We start from the raw sequence: 13,825 nt of genomic DNA on the forward strand, positions 1-13,825 counted from the left end.
TGAGACGTAGGACCAATCCACACTAAGCTTGTAACACAAAAGAAGCAGCATCCGATGGGTGCTACACCGATGAGTACAGACAGTCAAGATCCTAGGGATGGCACCCGAGGTGCATGCTGTGCTCCTCGAGCACAAAGAGGACATCGAGACCTGAGGAAGGCCTAAGACACAGAAGACAGACCACACGAACTACACAACAACAGACACAGGCTGGAACTGCCCTGCCCAGCACACGCTAGCATCACGCTGAAGAGTAACTCGCTACCTTTAACTGCCCAAAAGTGGCTGTTCCTGGACAGCTCTTTGCTCTAAGTAGCTTTAAATGCACCTTCCTGCAGTTGACAGCCTTGTCTCCTTGCCCCCTTTCCCAGCCATCATCCCTCAACTTAGCTTTCAGAGGGCCGGGGGTCTGAATCCATCCTTGACAAAAAACACATTGGCTAGCTGATATTTTCCTGCAGTCACCAGGTTCCCCTTCAGTATCTGAAGAAAAAAAAACCAACACACACACCAGCAGTAAGCATCATGACAGTAGACACTGCTCTCTTCCACAACACCCTCATCCGCACAAGAGCCGTGGCATTGCACTTGCCTTCTCCACAGCGATTCCAGAGTCGGACGCCATTACCTGTGGCATGTAAGATACCAAAGACGCACAAGGTTAACATTGCATTTGTGAGAAATCACCAGTCCCATGCTCCTCCTCTCTGCTACCCAGCTCACCTCAAATGCTCATCCAATTCCAAAGGCAGCCCGCACACCACCTGCAAGATTACAGAGTGACTTGCGGAAACCGGACTCCGCAATCTGTGAGATTGTAAAGTAGGTATGTTTATTCAGCGCTGGGCAGCACGGGGGGTAGTCCCACCAAAATCGTGCGCGCCTCAATGCGGCACTCACCATAAATATATACAGTAAAATATTACATATTCATAAAGTTTTGTAATATGCCTATACATATGCATGACCTGTCCCCGGTTTGTATTAAAATGAGTTCCAAGAAGTCATTTCCATAGACCCCTCCCATCTGCGCTTGCGCATTGCCTCCTAGTGGTGGTCGTCGGGGGTCGTGGGGATGAAGGCTGATAGTTCCTCTTCGTCACCGCTAGTAACCTTTTGTTCTTGCGCAGGCTCAGTTGTCTTCTTACTTTTGTCCATACCGCAGGGTCAGTTTTAGCTGGCTTCTTGAGACAAGTTTTTAGTCTTTATCAGGAGCTGTCCTTGTGAGGCGCCTCAGTTAATTTACACCATAGCTAAGTCGGCCTTATCAGGCTGAGCCGGCCTTGTGAGGAACAAAGTATCAAGCCCCTACCTACTGATTCAATCTTCTAACTACTATTAATCATTCAACTACTAAAATTCCTTAATCCCTTGTCTCAAGAGAAACACTTCACTGCGTTGCCATGTAATACTTCGCTATTAGACGCCAACCCGGCCCACAACCGCCTCACCTTCTCAGACCCCTTCGTCAGCATGTGGCAGCATCGCCCCTTCGAGCCTGTGTGCGGCGCCTGCAAAAACCCAAGCAAAAAAGCACATGCAGAGATACTGCCCAAAACTGCAGCCTGCCCACAGTGACTCCTATCACCCCCTCATTGACCTCGGCCACTCAGCTGTCCAGCCTCCATCATTTTGGGTTGCCACATTGAAGCTTGCGCACCACCTGTAAAACACAAACAACAAGGGTTGCTTACAACTTCACCAGCAACACACCACCTGAAAAATAACCGCTACTTCAGCCCGCCAATCACCACTCAACCTTGGCCAAGTCAGCTCCAGTGCCCATATCCCATATTGCTCCTCCCTTTGCCCCTTCAAATTAAAAAATAGAAACACCATAATGTAGTCATATAGCCACCAGTCACATCTTTCCTCTAATACCACGCACCAACCCTCCTGCTTCTAGTGCTCCGCTCGTCCCTCTGCATCTGCAAAAATGATATTGAATGAGTCACCCGGATGCAGAGCGATAGCCTAACAATTGCAGAGGACTTCTGTCCATGTAAGCATACCATCTGGAATCCAGCTATACTTCCTGCCATTAAACAAATTTTATAAATCAAACATTAAGCCGTACACATACAAGCCTTAATGCCTTTGAGATTCAATTTCCTTCACTACCCCTGAACAGCACCTCCCACATGGCTCAGCTCATCCCCCTAAAACATTATCGAAAGAGCTGTCCACACAGCCTGCCAACGGCTACTAGTCTGAGATGACCGTACAACCATTGCCTCAACAGTCTAGGCTTATCAACGTATTAACCGTAGACTCTTATGGCTATTCCACCTCCCCCTGACTCTACACCCCCCAGGCAGGGCAGCTCCAAGCCAAACACACACACGCACAGACTGACACTACATGGAACCCTACAAAAAACGCACCTCAAAGAGGAGAGAAAACTCTCGGCAAGAAGAATGACACCCAGATAGAAGTCGCTGTCAGGCAAGACGACCTGTGGGACCATAACGGTGACATGAGAAGGCTCTGGGGCAACCCCAGAAAAAGGAGTAGAACCTCACGGCCCGTAACAAGAAGATACTCTCAAAACTAAGAGGATGTACAAGCAAGAAGCCTGGCCTCAAGACCAAAGAGCCTAAGGATGCAGGGAAGCAATCTCAGTCCGTGAAAACGGACGGCTAGAAAGAAGAGCTGCTCACACAGCCGGGAAGGATGCCGCAAAAGATGACTGTCTGGAAACTTCAAGACACAAGACCAATCCACGCTTTCAGCTTGTAATGCAAGAAAAGAAGTGCCTCTCAGGTGCTATGCTGATGAGTGGAAGCATTCGAGACCTTAGGGATGGCACCCGTGCCCCTCCAGCGCCAACAGCAATGAGAACATCAAGACCTGAGGAAGGCCTAAGGCACAGAAGACAGACCACACAAACGACACAACAGCAGACACAGGCTGGAATTGCCCTGCCCAGCATCATAGTGAAGAGTAGACAGCTCCCTTTAATGCCCAAGGGGGACTGTTCCTGGACAGCCCTTTGCCCTAAGTAACTTTAAATGCACCTCCCTACAGTTGCCAACCTTGCCTCATTGCCCCCTCCCCAGCCATCATCCCTCAACTTAGCTTTGAGCGGGCTGGGGGTCTGAATCCAACCTTGACAAAACACACATTGGATAGCTGATATTTTCCTGCAGTCACTGGGTTCCTCTTCAGTATCTGGAAAACAAAAAAACCAACACACACACCAGCAGTAAGCATCATGACAGTAGACACCACACTCTTCCACAACACCCTCATCCTCACAAGAGCCGTGGCATTGAACTTGCCTGCTCCACGCCAATTCCAGAGTCGAACACCATTACTTGTGGCACCTAAGATACCAAAGACACACAAGGCTAACATTGCATTTGTGAGAAATCACCAGTCCCATGCTCCTCCTCTCTACTGCCCAGCTCACCTCAAATGCTCATCCAATTCCAAAGGCAGCCAGCACAGCTCCCGCAAAACCAAAAGGTAAATGGTTAACCAAGATGCTGTTTAATACTTAGCTATTAAATGGAGACCCAGCCAACAACCTCCTCACCTGCAAAACACAAACACCAACCTCCTCATCTGCAAAACACAAACACCAATGCATGCACAACAATGCCGTCTGTCAGCATCACATCGTTCAACGTGGACCTTTCCCCCAACATCCCTCACCTGAGACATGCTGTGGCATTCCGCTCACCTGCTCCACGCCGATTCTAGTATCAGATGCTGCGGCTGTCATCGCTTGTGGCGCATATGATACCAAGAGACACGAAATCACCAGTCCCATGCTCCTCCTCTCTACTACCCAGCTCACCTCAAACGCTCGTCCAATTCCAAAGGTGGCCCGCACAGCACCTGCAAGATCACGGAGAAGCTTCACGGAGTTGCTATGTAATACTTTGCTATGAGACCCCAAGCCCAGAAACAACTGCCTCACCTTCTCAGGCCCCTTGTCAGCACGCAGCAGTGGTGCCTCTACGAGCCTGCATGAAGCACCTGCAAAAACCCAAGCAGAGGCACATGCTGAGATACTGCCCAAAACTGCAGCCTGCCCACACCGATTCGTGTCTCTCACTCCTTTACCTTGACAGCTCACCCACCTGGCCTCTGTCAGCTTCGGTTGCTGTGTTAACATTTGTGCACCACCTGTAAGACCCAAACAACATGGGTTGCTTATAACTTCACCAGCAATACGACACCTGAAAAATGACCGCTACTTCAGCCCACCAATCACTGCTCACCTTGCCTGAGTCAGCTCCACTGCCCATATCCCACATTGCTCCTCCCTTTGCACCCTCAAAAAAAAAGACCCATGTCGTCATATCACCACCAGTCACATAGTCTCTCTAATACCATGCAACAACCCACCTTCTTATGGCACTCCACTCGCCTCTCCTACGTCACCCTTTGGTGTGTGGCTTGTCCCTCTGCATCTGAAAAAGCAATAATATCAAATGAGTCACCCAGTTACAGAGCAATAGCTTACCAATTACAGAAGTCTTGTCTCCATTTAGGAATATCATTAAGAATCCAACAATACATCCTGCCGTTAAAAAAAAAAACAACACCCAAACAACACACAACCTTTAAGCCACAAACATATAAGCATTAACACCTTTGAGATTCAATGTGCTTTACTACCTGACCAGCCCCTCCCACATGGCTCAGCTCTTCCCCATAAAACACCATTGAAAGAGCTGTCCACACAACCTGCTGATGGCTACTTGATCTGAGATGACTGTACAACTGTTGCCTCAGACTACCCATAGACTCTTATGGCTATTCCACCTACCCCTGACTCTACACTCCCAGGCAGGGCAGCTCCAAACCACACGCACAGACCGACACTACATGGAACCCTACAAAAAACACGCCTTAAAGAGGAGAGAAAACTCTTGGCAAGAAGAATGACACCCAGATAGAAGACGCTGTTGGGAAGATGACCTGTGGGACCATAATGGTGACATGAGGAGGCTCTGGGGCAACCCCAGAAAAAGGAGTATAACCTTATGGCCCGTGACAAGAAGACACTCTCAAAACTGAGAGGATGTACAAGCAAGAAGCCTGGCCTCAAGACCAAGGAGCCTAAAGATGCAGGGAAGAATTCCCAGTCCGTGAAAACGGACAGCTAGAGAGCAGAGCTGCTCATGCAGCCAAGAAGGATGCCGCAAAAGATGACTGTCTGGAAACTTCGAGACACGAGACCGGATCCACGCTTTCAGCTTGTAATGCAAGAAAAGAAGTGCCTCTGGGGTGCTATGCTGATGAGTGCAGGCATTCGAGACCTTAGGGATGGCACCCGTGCCCCTCAAGCGCAAAGAGCAATAAGGACATCGAGACCTGTGGAAGGCCTAAGACACAGAAGACAGACCACACAAACTACACAACAACAGACACAGGCTGGAACTGCCCTGCCTAGCCTCATGCTGAAGAGTAACCTGCTTCCTTTAGCTGCCCAAAGCAGACTGTTCCTGGACAGCCCTTTGCCCTAAGTAACTTTAAATGCACCTTCCTGCAGTTGCCAACCTTGTCTCCTTGCCCCCTCCCCAGCCATCATCCCTCAACTTAGCTTTCAGAGGGGCAGGGGTGTGAATAAATCCTTGACAAAAAACACATTGGCTAGCTGATATTTTCCTGCAGTCACCAGGTTCCTCTTCAGTATCTGAAAAAAAAAAACCAACACACACACCAGCAGTAAGCATCATGACAGTAGACACCCCTCTCTTCCACAACACCCTCATCCTCACAAGAACCGTGGCATTGCGCTTGCCTGCTCCATGCCAATTCCACAGTCGGGCACCATTACTTGTGGCACCTAAGATACCAAGACACACGAAGTTAACATTGCATTTGTGAGAAATCACCAGTCCCACGCTCCTCCTCTCTACTACCCAGCTCACCTCAAACTCTCATCCAATTCCAAAGGCAGCCCGCACAGCGCCTGCAAGATCACGGAGAAGCATAACGGAGTTGCTATGTAATACTTCGCTATTAGACACCAACCCCACCCACAACTGCCTCACCTTCTCAGGCCCCTTATCAGCAAACAGCGGTGGTGCCTCTACGAGCCTGCATGAAGTACCTGCAAAAACCCAAGCAAAAAGGCACATGCTGAGATACTGCCCAAAACTGCAGCCTGCCCACACCAATACGTATCTCGCACTCCTTTACCTTGACAGCTCACCCACCCAGCCCCCATCAGCTTCAGTTGCCATCTTAAGGTTTGTGCACCACCTGTAGACCCGAACAACATGGGTTGCTTGTAACTTCACCAGCAGTACAACACCTGAAAAATAACCGCTACTTAAGCCCACCAATCACCACTCACCTTGCCAGAGTCAGCTCCAGTGCCCATATCCCACGTTACTCCTCCCTTTGCACCTTCAAATTAAAGGAAACATAGAAATACCATAATGTAGTCATATAGCCACCAGTCACATCTTCCCTCTAATACCACCCACCAACCCACCTTCTTCTAGTGCTCCGCTCACGTCTTGACCATCACCCTGCACAGCTCGTCCTTCTACATCTGCAAAAACAATATTAAATGAGTCACCCGGATGCGGAGCAATAGCTTAACAATTCCAGAGGACTTGTTTCAACGTAGGAATACTATCTAGAATCCGACTGTACATACTGTCATTAAACAAAATTTAGAAGTTAAACATTTACCCCTACACATATAAGCCTTAACACCTTTGAGACTCAATCTGCTTCACTTCCCCTTAACAGCCATTCCCACGTGGCTCAGCTCATCACCATAAGACATCATTAAAAGAGCTGTCCACACAGCCTGCCAACAGCTACTGAGTCCTAGATGACTGTACAACCATTGCCTCAATGGTCTAGGCACATCAACATATTAACTGTAGACTCTTATGGCTATTCCACCTATACCCGACTCTACAACCCCGGGCAGGGCTGCTCCAAGCCACACACGTGCACAGACCAACACTACACAACACTAAACTGCATGCCTCAAAGATGAGAGAAAAATCTCAGCAAGAAGAATGAGACCCAGACAGAAGACTTCATCAGGCAAGACGACCTGCGGGACTGTGACGGTGACGTGAGGAGGCTCTGTGGCAACCCCAGAGAGAGTAGAGCATCATGAGCCATGACAAGGAGTTGCTCTCAAAACTGAGAGGATGTATACACAAGAAGCCTGGCCTCAAGACCTGAGAACGTAAAGATGCAGGGAAACAATCCCAGTCCACGAAAACGTATGGCTATAGAGCAGAGCTGCTCACACAGCCGGGAAGGATGCCGCAAAATATGACCATCTGGAAACTTCGAGACACAAGACCGATCCACGCTTTCAGCTTGTAACACAAGGAAAAAGCGCCCTATTGGCGCTACACCAATGAGTAGAGGCATTCAAGATCCTAGGGATGGCGCTTGCGGCGTGTGCTGTGCTCCTCGAGCGCAAAGAGGACATTGAGACCTGAGGAAGGCCTAAGACACAGAAGACAGACCACACAAATTACACAACAACAGACACAGGCTGGAACTGCCCTGCCCAGCACACACTAGCATCACGCTGATAAGTAACCTGCTCCCTTTATCTGCCCAAGGGGGATGGTCCTGGGACAGCCCTTTGCCCTAAGCAACTTTAAATGCACCTTCCTGCAGTTGGCAGCCTTGTCTCCTTGCCCCCTCCCCAGCCATCATCCCTCAACTTAGCTTTCAGAGGGCCAGGGGTCTGAATCCATCCTTGACAAAAAACACATTGGCTAGCTGATATTTTCCTGCAATCACCAGGTTCCTCTTCAGTATCTGAAGAAAAAAAAACTACAAAACAGCATACCAGCAGTAAGCATCATAACAGTAGATGCCGCTCTCTTTCACAACACCCTCATCCTCAAAAGAGCCATGGCATTGAACTTGCCTGCTCCTCGCCAATTCCAGAGTCAGATGCTGCGGCCACCATTACTTCTGACACCTAAGATACCAAGACACACAAAGTTAACATTGCATTTGTGAGAAATCACCAGTCCCATGCTCCTCCTCTCTACTACCCAGCTCACCTCAAATGCTCATCCAATTCCAAAGGCGGCCCGCACGGCACCTGCAAAGCCACAGAGAAACACTTCACTGAGTTGCCATGCAATACTTCGCTATTAGACACCAAGCCAGCCCACAATCGCCTCACCTTCTCAGGCCCTTTCGTCAGCATGTGGCAGCATCGCCCCTTCAAGCCTGCGTGCGGCACCTAAAAACCCAAGCGAAAAAGCACATGCAGAGATACTGCCCAAAACTGCAGCCTACCCATAGTGTTTCCTATCACCCTCTCATTGACCTTGGCCACTAGCTGTCCAGCCTCCATCATTTTGGGTTGCCCTGTTGAAGGTTGCGCACCACCTGTAAAACACAAACGACAAGGGTTGCTTACAACTTCACCAGCAATACAACACCTGAAACATAACCGCTACTTCAGCCCACCAAACACCACCCACCTTGGCCGAGTCAGCTCGGCCCATATCCCACATAGCTCATCGCTTTGCCCCTTCAAATTGAAAAACAGAAATACCATATTGTAGTCATATAGCCAGCAGTTGCATCTTCCCTCTAATAACACCTACCAACCCTCCTTCTTCTAGTGCTCCGCTCATCCCTCTGCATCTGCAAAAACGATATTGAATGAGTCACCGGGATGCAGAGCAATAGCTTAACAATTGCAGAGGACTTGTTTCCATGTAGGAATACCATCTAGAATCCAACTATACTTCCTGCCATTAAACAAATTTTATAAATCAAACATTAAGCCGTACACATACAAGCCTTAACGCCTTTGAGATTCAATTTCCTTCACCAACCCTACACAGCACCTCCCACATGGCTCAGCTCATCCCCATAAATCATCATCTAATGATCTGTCCACACAGCCTGCCAACAGCCACTGAGTCCTAGATGACTGTACAACCGTTGCCTCAACGGTCTAGGCATATCAATGTATTAACCATAGACTCTTATGGCTATTCCACCTCCCCCTGACTCTACACCTCCAGGCAGGGCAGCTCCAAGCCACACAAACACATGCACAGACCAACGCTACATGGAACCCTAAAAACAATGCGCCTCAAAGAGGAGAGAAAACTCTCGGCAAGAAGAATAACACCTGAATGGAAGACGCCATTTGGCAAGACAATGCATGAGACCATGACAGCGATGTGAAGAGGCTCTGTGGTAACCCCAGAAAGAGTAGAACATCATGGCCCATGATAAGAAGTTATTCTCTAAACAGAGAGGATGTACACACAAGAAGCCTGGCCTCAAGACCTGAGAATGTAAGGATGCAGGGAAGAAATCTCAGTCCGTGAAAACAGGCAGCTAGAGAGCAGAGCTGCTCACACAGCCGGGGAAGATGCCGCAAGAGATGACCGTCCAGAAACTTCCAGAGACACAAGACCAATCTACGCTTTAAGCTTATAACACAGGGAAAAAGTGCCTGATTGGCGCTATGCCAACAAGTACAGGCATTCAAGATCCTAGAGATGGCACCAGACGCGTGTGCTGTGCTCCTCAAGCACAAAGAGGACATCAAGACCTGCAGAAGGCCTAAGACACAGAAGACAGACCACACAAACTACACAACAACAGACACAGGCTAGAACTGCCCTGCCCTAGCCTCATGCTGATGAGTAACCCGCTCCTTTTAAATGCCCAAAGGGGACTGCTCCTGGACAGCCCTTTGCCCTACATAAACTTTAAATGCACCTCCCTGCACTTGCCAACCTTGTCTCCTTGCCCCCTCCCCAGCCATCGTCCCTCAACTTAGCTTTCAGAGGGCTGGGAGTCTGAATGCGTCCTGACAAAAAACGCATTGGCTAGCTGATATTTTCCTGCAATCACCAGGTTCCTCTTCAGTATCTGAAGAAAAAAAAAAAAACAAACAACAACTACAAAACAGCATACCAGCAGTAAGCACCATGACAATAGATGCCGCTCTCTTCCACAACACCCTCATCCTCACAAGAGCCATGGCATTGAACTTGCCTGTTCCACGCCAATTCCAGAGTCGGACGCTGCGGCCACCATTACTTGTGGCACCTAAGATATCAAGGCACACAAAGTTAACATTGCATTTATGAGAAATCACCAGTACCATGCTCCTCCTCTCTGCTGCCCAGCTCACCTCAAATGCTCATCCAATTCCAAAGGCAGCCCGCACAGTACCTGCAAGATCACAGAGAAACACTTCACTGAGTTGCCATGCAATACTTCGCTATTAGACACCAACCCGGCCCACAACCACCCCACCTTCTCAGACCCCTCGTCAGCATGCGGCAGCATCGCCCCTCCGAGCCTGCGTGCGGCACCTGCAGAAACCCAAGCAAAAAGGCACATGCTGAGATACTGCCCAAAACCGCAGCCTGCCTACTCGATCTGAGATGTCTGTGCAACCTTTGCCTCAACGGTCTAGGCATATCAACGTATTAACCACCGACTCTTATGGCTATTCCACCTCCCCCTGACTCTACACCTCCAGGCAGGGCTGCTCCAAGCCAAACACACACATGCACAGACCAACGCTATACAGAACCCTACGAACAACGCGCCTCAAAGAGGAGAGAAAACTCTTGGCAAGAGTGACACCTAAACGGAAGACGCCATCAGGCAAGAAGACCTGCAGGGCTGTGACGTGAGGATGCTCTATGGCAACACCACAGAAAGAGTGGAACATCATGGCTTGTGACAAGGAGTTGCTTTCAAAACTGAGAGGATGTACACACAAGAAGCCTGGCCTCAAGACTTGAGAACGTAAGGATGCGGGGAAACAATCCCAGTCTGCAAAAATGGATGTCTAGAGAGCAGAGCCGCTCACACAGCCGGGAAGGATGCCGCAAGAGATGACCATCCGGAAACTTCAAGACACAAGAACGATCCATGCTTTAAGCTTGACGCAAGAAAAAAGACTGATGGGCACTATGCCGATGAGTATGGGCGTTTGAGACCCTAGGGATAGTGGCTGAGGCACATGCTGTGCCCCTTGAGTGCAAAGAGCAATTAGGACGTTGAGACCCAGGAATGTTTAAGACACAGAAGACAGACCACACAAACTACACAACAACAGACACAGGCTGGAACTGCCCTGCCCGGCTCACGCTAGCATCATGCTGATAAGTAACCTGCTCCCTTTAACTGCCCAAGGGGGACTGTCCCTGGACAGCCCCCTACCCTACACTATCTTTAAAACCCCTTCAGGCAATCGCCAACCCGGTCTCCGCCCTCCCTTGGTGCCATGCCGGTGCCCCAACTTAGCTTTAGGAGGGTCAGAATTCTGAACCCATCCTCAACAAGGGAAACCACAGCCAGCCCACTGGATGAATCCAGGTTCCTCTTCATCATCTGCAAAGACAAGCCAATCCACAGGTAACTCTGCTGTCAGTCAGCAGCACATCGATCCACAGGGACCCTTCCCACAACATCCCCCACCTCAGACACGCCATGGGGATCTGCTCACCTGCTCCCCGCCAATTCCAGGGTCTGACGCTGCAGCCGTTGTCGCTTCTGACGCCTAGGATACCGACAGACAAAGTTACCATTGCACTTGCCGGAAATCACCAGCCCCGCGCTCCTCCCCTGTACTACCCAGCTCACCTCAAACACTCCTCCAATGCCAAAGGCAGCCCGCACAGGACCTGCAAAACTAGACTGAAACACTGTACTGAGTTGCCATATAATACTTTCCCATCAGACACCAACCCGGCCCACAACTGCCTCACCTGCAAGGACCTCTTGGCAGCGGCGGGGCCCCACGGAGCAGCGCCTGCAAAAAAAAACAAGCAAAAAGGCACATGAGGAGATACGGCCCAAAACTGCAGCCCGCCCACACCAATCCCTGTCTTGCACTCCTTTACCTGGACAGCTCGCCGCCTCTGGCCTCCATCAGCTTGGGGCACCACGCCGAGGTTGGCGCACCACCTGTAAGGCCCAAACAACATGGGTTGCTTATGACTTCACCAGCAATTCAACACCTGAAAGATAACCGCTACTTCAACCCACCAATCAGTGCTCACCCACTCACCCCGCCCGAGTCAGCTCCCATGGCCGTATCCCACATCACTCCTTGTTTTGTACCTTCAAATTAAAAAAGGAAAAAGGAAAACAAAAACACAAAACCAAAAGTTAATCATATAGCCACCAGTCACATCTTCCCTCTAATACCACACACCAACCCACCTTCTTACGGCGATCCGCCCGCCTCTCCTCCATTGCCCTTTGCCGGGCAGCTGGTCCCTCTGCATCTGCAAAAACAAAAGTGTCGAACTAGTCACCCGGTTGCAGAGCGATACGGGAACAAGTCCAGAGGACTCCTTTCCATTTAGGAACACCATCTAGAATCCCACTATACGTCCCGCCACTAAAAAACCCACACCAACCCACAACCTTTAGGCCCCACCCATACAAGCCTTTCAGATTGAATCTGCTTCACTACCCCTGAAGAGCCCCTCCCACTCACCCGGGCTCATCCTCATAAAAAACTGTTGAAAGAGTTGACCACACAACCCGCCGACAGCTACTGCGTCCAAGACGGCCATATGACTTTTGCGCCCACCATCTAGGCATACCGACATACTGACCACAAACTCCTATGGCTATTCCACCTACCCCTGACTCTACGCCCCCGGGCAGGGCGGCTCCAAGCCAAACACACACAAGCACACACCGACACTGCACGGAACGCTACAAACACCGCACCTCAAAAGCGAGAGAAAACTCTCAGCGAGAAGGACACCCGGACGGAAGACGCCATTGGGCAAGACGACTGTCGGGACCGTGACGGTGACATGAGGCAGCTCCACAGCAAACCCAGAGAAAGAGCAGAACATCATGGCCCGCGACGAGAAGTTACACTCAGAACTGAGAGGATGTATGCACAAGAAGCCGGCCAGTGAGACCTAAGAACTTAAGGATGCGGGGAAGAAACCCCAGTCCATGAAAAATGGACGCCTAGAGAGCAGAGCGGCTCACACAGCCGGGAGGGACGCCGCAGAAGAGGGCCTTGCGGAAACTCCTGAGAAGCCAGACAGATGTGCGCTTTAAGCTCGTCACGCAAGAAAACAAGCGCCCAATAGGCGCTATGCCAATGAGTACAGGCATTCGGGACCCTAGGGATGGCACCCAGGCACGTGCCGTGCTCCTCGAGCACAAAGAGCAACGTGGGCATCAAGACCCAAGGAAGGCCTAAGACACAGAAGACAGACCACACAAATGACACAACACATACAGGCTGGAACCGCCCTGCCCGGCACACACTAGCATCACGCCCAAGAGGAGCCACCTCCCTTTACCTGTCCAAAAGGGACACTGCCCAGACAGGCCCCAGCCCTACACTATCTATAAAAACCCTTCAGGCAATCGCCAACCCCATCCCCTTGCTCCTGCAATCCCTCTCCGGCACTGGAGCCCCAACTTAGCTTTGTAGTACACCAGCAGTAAGGATCATGACTGTAGACGCCAACGTCTTGCTTAACACCCTCATTCTCAGTCACGTCATGGGGTTCCGCTTGCCCACTCCCCGCCAATTCCAGAGTCCAAGGCTGCGGCTGACATGACTTGTGGCACCTAAGATTGCAGAAGACAAAAATATCATTCTGCTTGTGAGACATCACCTGTCCTGTGCTCCTCCTCTCTACTACCCACCTCACCTCAAATCCTTATGCATTTCTAAAGGCAGCCCACACAGCACCTACAAAACTGAAGGTGAAAGCTTCACTTAATTGCTGCAGGGTACTTCGCTCTCAGACACCAACCTGTCTGACTCTCGCCTCACTTTCTGGGACCACTTGTCAAGGTGCTGCTTCGCTCCTCTGACCCTAAGTGCATCACCTGC

General features: G+C 50.2%; 1 long non-coding RNA gene across 1 annotated transcript; it reads right to left on the reverse strand.

Moving 5' to 3' along the window:
- Window positions 1-720: 720 nt before the first annotated feature.
- On the reverse strand, window positions 721-1,665 carry LOC142077505 (uncharacterized). The gene is made up of 3 exons (XR_012671873.1): window positions 1,601-1,665; window positions 1,452-1,511; window positions 721-764 (listed from the first exon to the last, which is right to left on the reverse strand). It is a non-coding gene; the product is annotated as an uncharacterized LOC142077505 (long non-coding RNA).
- Window positions 1,666-13,825: the final 12,160 nt, after the last annotated feature.

Source organism: Calonectris borealis, unplaced genomic scaffold (assembly GCF_964195595.1).
Source record: "Calonectris borealis unplaced genomic scaffold, bCalBor7.hap1.2 HAP1_SCAFFOLD_278, whole genome shotgun sequence".
NCBI classification, from domain to species: Eukaryota; Metazoa; Chordata; class Aves; order Procellariiformes; family Procellariidae; genus Calonectris; species Calonectris borealis.